Raw genomic sequence first — 13,390 nt, 5'->3', positions numbered from 1 at the left:
GGCCTTTTTTTTTTTTTTTTTTTCTATCTTCAAGTAATGGAATAAAGCTGGCTTAGTTGGGGTTCTAGTCTGGCCAAACAAAATAAATAATATAAAGCAAAACAGTCTGAAGCTCATAGCCTTTTTGAAAGTTATGAAAAATACAGATTTGATTTTTAGACTTTTCTCCCCTAGAGTAAACATTTTCTTCTGTTGTAAAAGTAGTTGAGGGAGAAAAGAAGGATGGACATGTTCAGGAAAAGTGGGTCCCAAGCCAGAAGAGTCCCTTCAGGGTCTCTGAGGTCTGTTCCTTATTGGCCCACTAGTGGTCTCATAACAACCTGTATTTGTTCTTGAGAGGAGAAGGAAACATAGCAGGAGAGTGAAGTATGTGAGGCCCAGGAGCTTGGTGAGGTGCCAGGGAGGATGAAGGTAGGATAAGAATAGGAATCTTTCTCGGCCAGTGGTTCTGAGTATGATCCCAGATTGTGCACTAGCAGCTTCGGCATCATTTAGGAACTTGTTGGAAATGCACATTCTCATGTTTCACCCCTACTGAGTCAAGGGTGAAATACATGTGTTTTTGAAAAACCCTAACTCTACTAACGCTTTCTCCTCCTAACTCAAACATTCCTGACTGTTGCTGGTTTTTAGTTGATCCCTGTAATATACTTTGGTTATGTGTCTGATTTAAAGGAGAACTGTTAAGGAAACATAAAGGGATCTCTTTGTGTTCCAAAGGCTTTTCTCAGAGTTCAATTACTTGTGTTATTAGTGTCTATTGCTTTTGTTCAGATTAAGCTCTGAAACAAAATTAAGATTCTCGTCAAGCCTTGAGTTTATTAATAGCTGTTTCATTTGTTTAGTGCTAATGTAAAATGTCTGATATCTGCAGAGGAAGTGCTTCATAAAAACGTACACTTCTTAAGTACTCCACTAGGAGAACCATTGTGAAGCCCACAGGATGCTAAGATTAAGCAAATAAGTATAGTTTTGTGAGTTCTTCTCAGTGTAATGAATGTAATGTTTAAGAACATAGCTTGAAGGGGTTTCCTTTGGTCAGAGTTCAGACAATTTGGGCATTAAAAGAATGATGACAATTGAATGTAAAGCACTGAGTCCAGTAATGAAAGATAGAAAAGGGGATAGAGGCGGGAGAGAAAGCAAGGATGAGAAACTCTGCACTACTGGAAATGACTATTATCGCAGCTCCTTATTCTAAAAATTGTAAATTAAGGGAAAATAATTGAGTATTTACCCTGCCCCTTGATGAGAGACTATAGTTCTTCTATGATTGAGAAGGGGAAGTGCTAGTTTATAAAAGAATACTAGAAATTAAATACAAAAGAAAGCATAGAGTATCAGAATTTGTACCCTAGGTGAAAGACTTGATTCAGCAAGGGTCATTAATGGATAGCAGAACAATTGGGTTAAAGGATGTAAGGAACAGAGTGATCTTATGGTATCAAAGAATACTCCACACATCACTTGCAAAGGGGAAAGTGTGCCTTTACAACAGTGGTCACCACCTTAACTAAGTCACCAAACTCAGCATCATAAATGGTAGGATACCCTGACAGCACACGTCTCCTGATGGCGTGTAATATGAAGTACACAGCATCACCAAGGAGTAGTCTTGCCAAAAATGTTTAATCTGAGTCTAATTAGGTCTACAAGAAAATACAAAGGACAGAGACAAATTAATCCACATTAGGGGAAAACAATCTCATAAATCCAAAATGTGGAACATTCTTAAAATAATTTTGGTCAGTCTGATCTTTTCAAAAAGTCATTGTCATGAAACAAACTTGCTGGTCAGCATTATTGTGGATTACAAGACACTGATGCAATAACCAAATGCAATGCATACATCTTGATTGGATTTGGCTTAAATAATAACTGCTATAAAAGATAGTTGGGGCAGTTGTGGAAATTTTAATATGGACTTGGTATCAGATTATGTTAGGAACTTATTGTTAATGTCTTAGGTGTGAAAATGGTATTTGGATTGTGTTAGAAGAATGCCTTTATTTTTAGGAGATGCTTATTAAGTTTTCAGCATGAAATTGTCAAGATATCTGGAAATCACTTTCACATTGTTCCATAAGAAATAAAAGTGAGTATGTTGCATAAGTGAGTTTGGCCAAATGTTAACAAATTTGAATCTAGATAGTAGTAGGCATGTGAGTTTTTAGTTCCTATTTGAAATATGTTTGAAAATTTTCTCAAACAACAAAAAGGGGTGGCTTGGATTTAGATATTGACCATGTGAAGGCATAGCCTTGGGTAGGTCTCTTATTTAATATTTCTCAGGGTCCATGTCTTTAGGTTGGGTGTAATTATAATACCACAAGGTGTTGTTGAGGTTATTAAGTGACATATTTAGCATATAAAACATATTGGTGTAATGCACAGCATGCAAGTGCCTTATACAGACTAGATGCTGAATAAATATTAGTATTTGTGATAATGGTATTGACTCTGAGTCAGTATTTCAGTTTAATGCTACTGATTCAGCATAGAGAATAGTGGGTCATGTTTGATGATAACTTGACTCATGAAAGGTACAGATTACCAGAAAATTTTACATTTTTGAGATTTCTAGCTCATCTATCCATTCCCGCTTGAGAATGCCTTATCTAGAATTTGTTATTTAGAAATTTAGGTGGCGGTTAAAAATACCTTATCTAGAAATCTGTTGATGTCTTGGTATTATGTTTTGACTTGGAGAAAAATTCAGTGGATTTAAAAGAAAGACAAAGAAGTGAATGAAATCTCTCATTTTTGTATGAGATTACTTTTGTAATCATCATGTAGCCAGATGAACATGTCTCAGTTAGTTTGGTTGTCTTCAGAAAAGACTGTCTTAGAACACTATGCATGGAGGCAACTGGGTGGCTCCCAGTGGTTGAGCATCTGCCTTCTGCTCAGAATGTGATCCTGGGGTCCTGGGATCAAGTCCTGCATCGGGCTTCCTGTATGACCCTGCTTCTCCTCTCCTTCTGCCTGTGTCTCTGCCTCTCTCTCTCTCTGTCTTTCTCTCTCTCTGTCTCTCCTGAATAAATAAATAAAATCTTAAAAAAAAAATCCACTATGCATGTATGGAGCCTTTTACTGTTTAAAAGATTCTCTTTAAGGATTTCCTTCAGAGTGTTAAAGTTAATTCATTTTTTGAAATATCCAAAGTTTTCTGTAGCTTATTCTGATATTACGAGGTGATTGATTAAAATGGATTATTCATTTTTGATCACAGAGGTAGGATGTTTTTGTTCCTCTTTGTGGCCCATGGTACTGTTGGAAATTTCAAAGGAAGGATTTCAAAACAGATTGTTCAGACTTTCTAACTCTAAGCCATTGTCAGGACTAGTGAACATCCATTATTTGACCTGTCTGGGTGTGTTGGATGTATTTTCTTTAGGTCTTTACCTTTTGTAACTGCCCCAAAGGTTAAATTTGTCCTGTGGACCTGATTTGGATGTTTTGTGTTAGAACTACAGTGGTAGCCTTGTCAAAAATTGATAAATGGCAGTAAATCCCTAATGGCTGGCCCTCTGTTGGCTGCCTGTCCCGGCTTAGAATTTCAGAGAGGTATAAAAGTTCACTAGCAGCTGGGCATAATGGCCAGGATTCACTCATGGCTGGACGCTACTGTGGGGCAGAAGCATAACTGTAGTGTTGCTGTGTGTGTGGGATGATCATGGAAGCTGGAGGAGGAGACCTCTACCAGGTGGAGACTGGTATGATGTTCAGGCAGAGTCTGGGCAAAAGGTTGCATTTGATACCCTTAAATTCAGTGATAGGTGACTCTGGGCTGTCTACGCTAAAATGAAGTTGTGATTCATTGGTAGATTACAAGCCAGGAATAATCATTCTGAATGACACTTTTGGACTTCATGTCCTCCAATGGACCTGTAAGTGGTGGTCAGTAAATATCTTGTGGATCACTGAATGAACCAGTGTAGGGTGCCTGAGTGGCTCAGTTGGTTGAGTTCTGACTCTTGGTTTCAGCTCAGGTGTGATCTTGCAGGGTCATGTTATCAAGCCCCATGTGAGGCTCCACACTGAGCTTGAGATTCTTTCTCACTCTGCCTCTGCCCCTCCCCCAACTCCTTATGTACTCGCTCGCCCAAGTGCTCTCTCTCTCTCTCTCAAATAAAGAAATAAAATCTTTAAAAAAAAGAATGAAGCGGTGTTAGATGAAAGTATTAAAGGGTAAACAATGTAAAATAGGTTCCTGCAGTCACTAGTCACTAGTCACAGTCACTAGTCACTAGAGGGGCTTTTCTCTGTAATGGTGAGTAGTGAGAATTTGGGGGGAGGGATTGCATTGGAGCTTGTTCCCTAAGGCAGAGTTCTTAAGAACAGTTGTATACAAGAGGTCAAAGTCAGTTGGAGAAGATATGGAGGACAGAAACATTATTCTGGAGGGCAGAAAACATGTCTGTATTGTTCAACAGTAATTACTTGATGTGCTGTTTAGTAGGTGTGCAGTAAATATTTGTAGAGTAACTGAGAGTGTTGAGTAGGTGAATAAAATAATGAAGCAGCTTGTGCCATTTGCCAACTGACCTAGTTGCAGAGTAACAGGTGGAGTGCCAATATTGTGGATTCCCTCAGAGGCTAGTTTCCAAGATGTTTCTTTTCTCAGTAAGGGAATCTTGTGAGGGCTTCTTAGTTCAAATGATAATTTGTGCAGCAGAACTACAAAGTAAAAATGTGTGTCCATTTTAGAGATGAGAAAACTGAGATTCAGAGAGTTGAGTAGTTTACATGAAATTGCACAAACAAGAAGATCGTAAGCTCTCAACCCCGGTCTTTCAATTCTTCAATGCAGTTTTCTTTTTTATGTCAGTAATCAATGCTAGAGGCAGTTTTGCTTTGGAAGTGGTTTATTAAATAGTCTTTGTTTCATATTAATTACTTATTAAATATGAAGAGATAAATAAATCAGGAAAAATTCACATATCAGCCAATCCCCCTTGCTCTACTTGTTCTGCTAGTCATCGTTTGTCTGATTGAATAATGAAGAGGATAAAGCTAAATGAGTAGAACAATTTGTGATTTTTTTTTTTCCTCCAAAAAACTTACATTCTACTTAATGGGCTGCAGTTATTAGAAGGAAATAGAAATCCCAGTTAATCTTAATATGGGTTACTTATTTAGGAAAGGAGATATTTCAAATTAAATTAGCCTTTCCTTTGCATTGTATTGCTGAAGACAGTTTTCATTTTGCCCACCCAGCCCTTAAATGACTATTGCTATAAGGAAACCAATCTTACTGATATGTGAATGAAAGGATTTAGACACACACACACACACACACACACACCCCTACCCCTAAAAAACCCTAAGAAGGATGTGGCAGTCATTCAGTGAGGCATTTGGCAGAGATGGGTTATGCAGATAAAACTGTCATGGTTTTCAGAAGTCATCCCAAGACAGCAGAGAGGAAACATGACAGACACTGGAAAGAGACCCTCTCTCAGATGATGAGTAATATATATTTTATACTCATATTAATATTTCATTGGAGAGAAGGTCAAAATCTACATTTAAATGGAAATATTTAAAAAGCAGAAGCATAATATTTGACTAAGTGAAACACTCAGGGTTTTTCAAGAACACAAGCTGTACCCCTGGGACTTCAGCCCTCCAGATCTGTTGTTTGTTAGAGCATGCTGGAATGTTTGAATTACTTTAGTCTTGTGGGTAGATCTTAGCTCTGGAATCTGGGAATCTAACTTCTCCCACTCCTTTTCCATTTAGCCCTGAAGTGTGTTATATACTACATAACATCATGGCCTGTGCACATGGTCTTAGTCATATGAACTTATGTAAATCTCTAGAAACTCATTTTGTCCATCCTGGGAAATGGATTTAATAGTAGATTATGGAAATGGGCATAAACAGGATGGTTTCAGTTATAAGTAATAGAAAACCTCACTAACAAAGTGCCTTGACAAGGAGTGAGGAATAGGAGGTCCCAGGATTGATTCAGAGAGACTCAAAGATCCAGGTTTTATTCTTTTCATTTCCCTTTGTCATTTATAGTGTGTTAGATTTCACCCTTAGGCTTGTGACCTCTTGGTTATAAGATGAGTGCCATAGTTCCAAGAATGATGTCTTTACAACATTCAGAACAAGGTGGCAGGATATAGTAGCAAAAGAATCTTCTTGGTACGTGTTCCTCCTTGGTATATGTTGTCAGGAAGGAATATTTCCCCCAAAGCCTGTCAAAGATCTGCCCTTATGTCTTATTTACCAGACTTGGGTTCCATTACCAGTCCCCCCTTCCCCAACTAGTGAAGAAAATATCAACACATGACCATGATTGGCTTAGAGCACTTATGCTTGGTATCTTGAGACTGATCCCATTGCCTCTATCTTAAACTTGGGGCTCTGTCATTAACAGAGAGGGGGAATGGGTGTTGTCTGCCACACTGATGGTCTTGTGTGAGCTTTTGAGTGTGAAGTGAAATTGCACACAGGCCTGGTTTCCCTGGGTGTTTAGTGCTTTCTGAATTTGTAAATGGCTACAATAGCATGAATAGGAAGCAGTCTAGAAAAGGAAAATTGATAATTTTGGCCTATTCCTAGAGAAATCACAGCAGGAAGGAGTGCTTGCAAAAGAAGGAAGGGTCCAGTTCTCTAAAATTAGGCTGATGAACCAGCACTGCAGTGATTGGGCCAGTGCTGACTCTGGACAGAACTGGAAGTGAGCTGAGATCATCCAGTGATCTAGATTTTTCTTCAGTATTTCTTCTTCTCTGTTTTTCACTGATCCAATTAGAGCTGCTGATGTAGTTGCTACAACTGCTGGAGTTCATGAGGCCATGTTGTGGTTCTATTCTGATACTATCTGTGGACAATTTGTTTCTGGGCTGGCACTTTAGATAAAAATAAATGACCTATAATTCCTGTTTTTAGGAGTCCCAGAGTGAGGAGCTTCACTCTTCTGGGTCCCTCTGGCCTCTTGATAGAATGAGGGTTTAGACCAAATGACCACATCTCTCCCTTCTCACTCTTAAGTTTTATGATTTCTTTCAAGGTCACTTGGGATTAATTTTTTTGGCAGTGGCTTTTGTCAGAAATGTTATGCATATGTTGTGCTTCTAGGCATATTGTTACAAAGCTTGCTACTCTCACCCAGGTGAAGTCTGAGAGTGCAGAGAGAAGAGATGGTTGATCACTTTATGATTATTCTGGACCATGCAACCCTCTTAATGCAAGCCAAGATCTCATTAGCCTTCTTGGCAATATCTTTATTCTGCGGCTTTTATTGGGTTTGCAGTCAGCCGAAATTTCTAAGAATAGTATTTGGAAGGTGACTTTGCAGAGACTTGGGGCTCTGGACTTCTCTTGTTATTTTCTTCTTTGATTTTGTACCTGGCGGTGGGCCCAGAATCCATGATATTGATAATAAATATTAACAGCTTCTGAGCTCTCACCATGTGCCAGGTACTATAGCAAGCACTTTGCAGGTAGTGTTTCATTTAATCTCCACAGCAGTGTTCTGATCTAGACTTTATTAATTCCTATTTTACAGGCAAAGAAACAATATGGAGTGGGGCTAAATAATTTGAACAACACTGTATGCTTAGCAAGTGGTTGAGGCAAGACTAAAAAGTATTTGGGCCACATAGCTCAAATTCTTAATATTGCAGTGAAACTTAAGGCAATTTTGTGTTTCTCTTAACATTTCCCTTTCTCCCTCTCTCTCATCTAGTACTTGTATAGTTGCTTTGAAATCTTACTTATTTGTCTTGTCATTCAAATGGCTTATTAGATGGTACACTATAGAGATGAGAAAGTTATAAAGTCTTAGACCCTTAGAACAAGGGTTTATTTATTCACTCTCTTGTTTATTCATTCACTCTTTAAGTCATAATTGACTGAGTCCGTGAGGTGCCAGATTGAGTGTTGGGGGTCCAGAGAAGAGCAAGACCTGTTGTCCTGCGCTTGAGGAGTTCACAAAGCTGCGCAGTAGAAGCAGGTTCCATCATGCTTTGTGGGTCACGGCGAAGACTGTACTTCATTGTAAATGGGATGAGTTCAGAGCATAGCACCAGCTCTGCCTCTCCACCGCTTCTAAAGCAGGACTCATCTTTGAGCCTAGGTACCAGTACATCTTTGGGGGTCCATGTGGCCTTCCTCATGCTCCCCCATGTCAGTGACATACTTTTCCCTTTCCTCAGATTGATTCATTGTTCAAAGGCTGGTACCCCTAGGAATGGAGACCTGTGAATTTACTTTGATACAGAAGAATAAAAGACTAGAATCCAGCCTTTGCTCAGGTCATACTTTGTGAAGGGGGCAAGGGGAGAAAGCTAAGCAAAGGACACTTCAGTATGAGAGCAAGGAGGGAGCCACAAAGGAAGGATGAGGACAGAGAACTGGTAGCTGGAGGGCTCAGAGCTTGCCAAGGCTTGACTCAGTACCTCATTTCTAATGTCTGAAAACAGCCCAGCTCTGCCCTATTCCTACCCAGGCACGGTGTGACCCTTCCCAGTTCCCCACCTCAGTTCCCACCAATGACCTTCCTCCTCTGACTAGATTTATTTTGGGGAGGACACATGGGGAAAGGAGGAGGAAGCTTCTGAGTCCAAATGGAGAGAAACTGAGGCACAGGGTAGAGAGGGAAGTCATGTACCTTGTCCTGTAAACCTTCAGGGATTGTCAGAGTGTTGTCATTGATCCTGGGGTGTGTTATAAGCTACAAGTTCTTCACAGAAATAGGTCCTGCCACCTTCCTCACCATTTGTGGTTGGGTCTTTTTACCTGAGAATGACAGCTCCCATCCAAGGGAAGCAGCTCCTTCTAACAGAAGGAAAGCCGATTGGCGTCTGTACTGCATTGCCCCTACCCGTAACCCCATTAAGGGGTTGTAAATAGTACTATAATGATGTCTCAGTCATTTGTTTTGATGTATCCGAGCTTTTAATAAATCAGCCACAGCTTGCTTAATAGGAATATGAGAGCAGAGTGCGTTGCTGCCAGCAGCTGCTAGTAAATTATAAAGCATTCATCTGTTTTACAAGGGAATTAAATGTTTGTTCTCTTTTAAGGGCTTGTGACTAAGCAAGGGCAAGGAGGGGGTGTGCAGAGGCTTGCTTGCTGCCCGTGCCCTCTCCAGTGCAGTAACAGTTCCAGGTACCTAGAGCAAACAACCTGTAACCAGAGCCATGGAAATCACAGTGCCCCCAGGTAACTGTCATTGTTGGTCGCTACTCTATGTGCATCTCCAAAGCAATCTTTATTGGATTACGTTTTTCTTCCACTTCAAAGCATTCTGTGAAATGCAAGTCCCATTTCTCCCATCTCCCTCCCTCCTTTTATCTTAAGACTGTCTAGAGAAGGAGCATTAGATAAACTATATATCCAGCATGACTGACATTCAATTGTCTGCAAAATTGAGTTAGCCTATTTTATTTGACTGTTATGTTTACATTTGAAGTGGACCTTTTTCTCTTCTTTTCAACACCACTGGCTTTTATTTATCAAATAATTTTGAGAGGGAAGGCCTCAGAATCAGTGCTTTTGCTATCAGGTAAAAACATGGAATCTAGGTAACCAGGAATCAGGAACCATTGGTATTTATTTTGTGAAATAATAATAAATTTCTTGTTAGTTTTGATAAGTTGTGGAGGCTACTTGAATTTATTTCATTATTTTTCATTATTTAAAAATTTTGCAATAATTACAGATCACAGGAAGTTGCAAAGATAGTATAGAGTGATCCTGGGTACCCTTCACCCAGTGTAATGTATGTATGTAGTTTTGTGTCCTTCTGTACATGTGTAGAATTATATAATCATCACTGCAATCAAGATACAGAACTAGTCTATTACCACAAAACTCTCCCTAGTGGTACACCATTATAGTAACACCCAACCCCATGCCTCCCAACCCCCCCAACCCTTGGGAACTACAAATCTGCTTTCCAGCTCTACAATTTTGTTATTTCAAAAATGTTACCTGAATGATATCATATAATAAGTGACTTTTTGAGATCAATTTTTACTCAGCATAATGACCTTGAGAGTCATCCAAGTTGTTGCTTGTGCCAACCAGTTAATTCTTTTTTATTGTTAAGTAGTATTCCGTGATATGGCTATATCACAGTTTGTTTAATCAATCAGAAAACGTACTCTGTATGATTCAGCTCTTTAAATTAATTTAAATTAAATGTAATTTAAAAAATAAAATTTCTGTATTAAAGCCTAGGATATGGTCTATCCTAATATTTTTTTTCCTTCAGTCACTTGAAAAAAATGTGTTACTTTGCTTAATCAGGTGAAGTATGACATAAATGGCAATTAGATCCTGCTGTTGGTTGATGGTGTTGTTGAATTCTTTTACTTCCTTGGGGATTTTCTGTCCAGTTGCTCTATCACTTGTTGAGAAATGCACATTTTTAGTGTCCAACCATAATTTTGTGTTTGTCTTTTTCTCTTTTCAGTTCTATCAGTTTTGTTTACATTTTTAGTTTTTTTTAATGGCCCTACACATTGAGGATTATTTTCGTAGTAGATGGACCTATATATATCATGCAATGTCCGTCTTTGTTCCTATTAATTTTTTGTGTTCTAAAATTTACTTTATTTGATATTAATTTAGATACTCTTGCTTTCTTCTGGTTACTGTTTTCATGGTATATATTTTTTATTTATTTATTTTTATTTTTTTTAATTTAATTTAATTTTTTTAAATTTCTTTTTTAATTTATTTTTTATTGGTGTTCAATTTACTAACATACAGAATAACCCCCAGTGCCCGTCACCCATTCACTCCCACCCCCCGCCCTCCTCCCCTTCTGCCACCCCTAGTTCGTTTCCCAGAGTTAGCAGTCTTTACGTTCTGTCTCCCTTTCTGATATTTCCCACACATTCTTCTCCCTTCCCTTCTATTCCCTTTCACTATTATTTATATTCCCCAAATGAATGAGAACATATAATGTTTGTCCTTCTCCGACTGACTTACTTCACTCAGCATAATACCCTCCAGTTCCATCCACGTTGAAGCAAATGGTGGGTATTTGTCATTTCTAATAGCTGAGTAATATTCCATTGTATACATAAACCACATCTTCTTTATCCATTCATCTTTCGTTGGACACCGAGGCTCCTTCCACAGTTTGGCTATCGTGGCCATTGCTGCTATAAACATCGGGGTGCAGGTGTCCTGGCGTTTCATTGCATCTGAATCTTTGGGGTAAATCCCCAACAGTGCAATTGCTGGGTCGTAGGGCAGGTCTATTTTTAACTCTTTGAGGAGCCTCCACACAGTTTTCCAGAGTGGCTGCACCAGTTCACATTCCCACCAACAGTGTAAGAGGGTTCCCTTTTCTCCGCATCCTCTCCAACATTTGTGGTTTCCTGCCTTGTTAATTTTCCCCATTCTCACTGGTGTGAGGTGGTATCTCATTGTGGTTTTGATTTGTATTTCCCTGATGGCAAGTGATGCAGAGCATTTTCTCATATGCATGTTGGCCATGTCTGTGTCTTCCTCTGTGAGATTTCTATTCATGTCTTTTGCCCATTTCATGATTGGATTGTTTGTTTCTTTGGCGTTGAGTTTAATAAGTTCTTTATAGATCTTGGAAACTAGCCCTTTATCTGATATGTCATTTGCAAATATCTTCTCCCATTCTGTAGGTTGTCTTTTAGTTTTGTTGACTGTATCCTTTGCTGTGCAAAAGCTTCTTATCTTGATGAAGTCCCAATAGTTCATTTTTGCTTTTGTTTCTTTTGCCTTCGTGGATGTATCTTGCAAGAAGTTACTATGGCCGAGTTCAAAAAGGGTGTTGCCTGTGTTCTCCTCTAGGATTTTGATGGAATCTTGTCTCACATTTAGATCTTTCATCCATTTTGAGTTTATCTTTGTGTATGGTGAAAGGGAGTGGTCTAGTTTCATTCTTCTGCATGTGGATGTCCAATTTTCCCAGCACCATTTATTGAAGAGACTGTCTTCTTCCAATGGATAGTCTTTCCTCCTTTATCGAATATTAGTTGACCATAAAGTTCAGGGTCCACTTCTGGATTCTCTATTCTGTTCCACTGATCTATGTGTCTGTTTTTGTGCCAGTACCACACTGTCTTGATGACCACAGCTTTGTAGTACAACCTGAAATCTGGCATTGTGATGCCCCCAGATATGGTTTTCTTTTTTAAAATTCCCCTGGCTATTCGGGGTCTTTTCTGATTCCACACAAATCTTAAAATAATTTGTTCTAACTCTCTGAAGAAAGTCCATGGTATTTTGATAGGGATTGCATTAAACGTGTATATTGCCCTGGGTAACATTGACATTTTCACAATACTAATTCTGCCAATCCATGAGCATGGAATATTTTTCCATCTCTTTGTGTCTTCCTCAATTTCTTTCAGAAGTGTTCTATAGTTTTTAGGGTATAGATCCTTTACATCTTTGGTTAGGTTTATTCCTAGGTATCTTATGCTTTTGGGTGCAATTGTAAATGGGATTGACTCCTTAATTTCTCTTTCTTCAGTCTCATTGTTAGTGTATAGAAATGCCACTGACTTCTGGGCATGATTTTGTATCCTGCCACGCTACCGAATTGCTGTATGAGTTCTAGCAATCTTGGGGTGGAGACTTTTGGGTTTTCTATGTAGAGTATCATGTCATCGGCGAAGAGGGAGAGTTTGACTTCTTCTTTGCCAATTTGAATGCCTTTAATGTCTTTTTGTTGTCTGATTGCTGAGGCTAGGACTTCCAGTACTATGTTGAACAGCAGTGGTGAGAGTGGACATCCCTGTCTTGTTCCTGATCATCGGGGAAAGGCTCCCAGTGCTTCCCCATTGAGAATGATATTTGCTGTGGGCTTTTCATAGATGGCTTTTAAGATGTCGAGGAATGTTCCCTCTATCCCTACACTCTGAAGAGTTTTGATCAGGAATGGATGCTGTATTTTGTCAAATGCTTTCTCTGCATCTAATGAGAGGATCATATGGTTCTTGGTTTTTCTCTTGCTGATATGATGAATCACATTGATTGTTTTACGGGTGTTGAACCAGCCTTGTGTCCCAGGGATAAATCCTACTTGGTCATGGTGAATAATTTTCTTAATGTGTTGTTGGATCCTATTGGCCAGTATCTTGTTGAGAATTTTTGCATCCATGTTCATCAGGGATATTGGTCTGTAATTCTCCTTTTTGGTGGGGTCTTTATCTGGTTTTGGAATTAAGGTGATGCTGGCCTCATAGAATGAATTTGGAAGTACTCCATCTCTTTCTATCTTTCCAAACAGCTTTAGGAGAATAGGTATGGTTTCTTCTTTAAATGTTTGATGAAATTCCCCTGGGAAGCCATCTGGCCCTGGACTCTTGTGTCTTGGGAGGTTTTTGATGACTGCTTCAATTTCCTCCCTGGTTATTGGCCTGTTCAGGTTTTC

The 13,390-nt window shown here is 39.1% G+C and overlaps 1 protein-coding gene and 1 long non-coding RNA gene across 3 annotated transcripts in view; both read left to right on the top strand.

Moving 5' to 3' along the window:
* The window catches only part of AUTS2 (activator of transcription and developmental regulator AUTS2), a 1,134,993-nt gene that overhangs the window by 226,525 nt on the left and 895,078 nt on the right, over window positions 1–13,390 (top strand).
* The window catches only part of LOC112646106 (uncharacterized), a 71,025-nt gene that overhangs the window by 36,261 nt on the left and 21,374 nt on the right, over window positions 1–13,390 (top strand). For both annotated transcript variants that reach the window (XR_003127459.3, XR_004816872.2), the window contains exon 2: window positions 9,045–9,183. This is a non-coding gene — a long non-coding RNA (uncharacterized LOC112646106). The remainder of the gene's footprint in view (window positions 1–9,044; window positions 9,184–13,390) is intronic.

This window comes from Canis lupus, chromosome 6, assembly GCF_003254725.2.
Source record: "Canis lupus dingo isolate Sandy chromosome 6, ASM325472v2, whole genome shotgun sequence".
NCBI lineage: Eukaryota > Metazoa > Chordata > Mammalia > Carnivora > Canidae > Canis > Canis lupus.
This window is presented reverse-complemented; position numbering and strand designations above follow the sequence as displayed.